Consider the following 1,262-nt stretch of genomic DNA (forward strand, 5'->3'; position numbering starts at 1 on the left):
AGATCTAAATTAAGCATTCTACGAGTTAAGTAACCTTTTCACATCATATTCCTTATGGGAATCGACTCCAACCTTGTTGGGTTACTATATTTGACATCGTCCGCTTTACGCTAATTAAAGGTATAATTCGAGCATATCAAATTTTAGTGCCATTGCCGGGGAGTACGGTTTTGAAATTACTAAATAGTGTTTGCTTTGATTGAAGTCTTTTGCTTATTCCATCACACCTTGTTTGCTATTCCTTGTAAACCAGGTGAACCTGAATCAGAATCAGCAAAACCAACTTCTTTGGTAACCACGGGAATCGATTGAATAATCAGGAAAATGAATCAGATGACGAGAATGTTTTCTTTGATCTTGTTCCTGAGGAGGACTATGCATATGCTATTTTTCATCCTCGAGTTGGAGCTGCAAGCGTAAAAATTGACTTCTCTTTATACCAATTGTTGAAACTTGAGGGCTACTTTCGAAACTCTACCGATAATGACCCTTAACGTCATTTGCAGAATTTTGTGGATGTGTGTGCTAATCATATCCAAAACAACATTCCAAAAGATGCTATTCGGCTGAGGCTATTCAAATATTCCTTAGCTGGAGATGCAAGAGCATGGTTAGAGAAGCTGCCCCAGAATTCTATTACTATATGGGCAGAGATGGTAGCAGTCTTCCTCAAGCAATGGTACCCTCCTAGAAAGAAGGCTAAGATTCGTGACAAGATCTATGAATTTAAGCAACGACCGGGGGAACAATTATATGAAGCTTGGGAGAGATTTAAAGAGTATTTGCAGAAAATTCCCAATCATGATTTTTCAGAGAACATATTAATGGAAGTTCTAACGAGGGCTGGATCCAGTAACGCAATCAATTGCAAATAATGCAGCTGATGGTAGTTTTATGAATAAATCTTACCGACGAGTGACAATCATACTTGCCAGGCTGACTACACACAATCAGGCTTGGCACTCAAACAATGCTGATGTGGTGCCTTATAGTAGTGTCATGATCCAGAATGTGGTAAAGCAGAATCAAGATACACAGCAGACATTGGCCGAACTTGCAACGAATATTTCCTTGCTAACCAAGAAGTTTGATGAGACCCAGATTAAGAAGGTAAACATTTGTTAGCGAAGATGACTCAGTTATGCCGAAAGGGATGTATCAGGTTCAAGAGGGTCCATTTCACGAGGGACCTCCTATGCAGGTTGAAAATGCAAATTATGTTAACAATACTCAAGGGGGTTATCAAAGGTAGAACTACCAAG

At 39.4% G+C, this 1,262-nt stretch overlaps 1 non-coding gene across 1 annotated transcript; it reads right to left on the minus strand.

Annotated features, from left to right (window-relative positions):
* Positions 1-702: 702 nt before the first annotated feature.
* LOC132042868 (small nucleolar RNA R71) lies at positions 703-808 on the minus strand. Its single transcript, XR_009411613.1, has one exon. It is a non-coding gene; the product is annotated as a small nucleolar RNA R71 (small nucleolar RNA).
* Between the last annotated feature and the right edge of the window lie 454 nt (positions 809-1,262).

This window comes from Lycium ferocissimum, unplaced genomic scaffold (genome assembly GCF_029784015.1).
Source record: "Lycium ferocissimum isolate CSIRO_LF1 unplaced genomic scaffold, AGI_CSIRO_Lferr_CH_V1 ctg1865, whole genome shotgun sequence".
NCBI lineage: Eukaryota > Viridiplantae > Streptophyta > Magnoliopsida > Solanales > Solanaceae > Lycium > Lycium ferocissimum.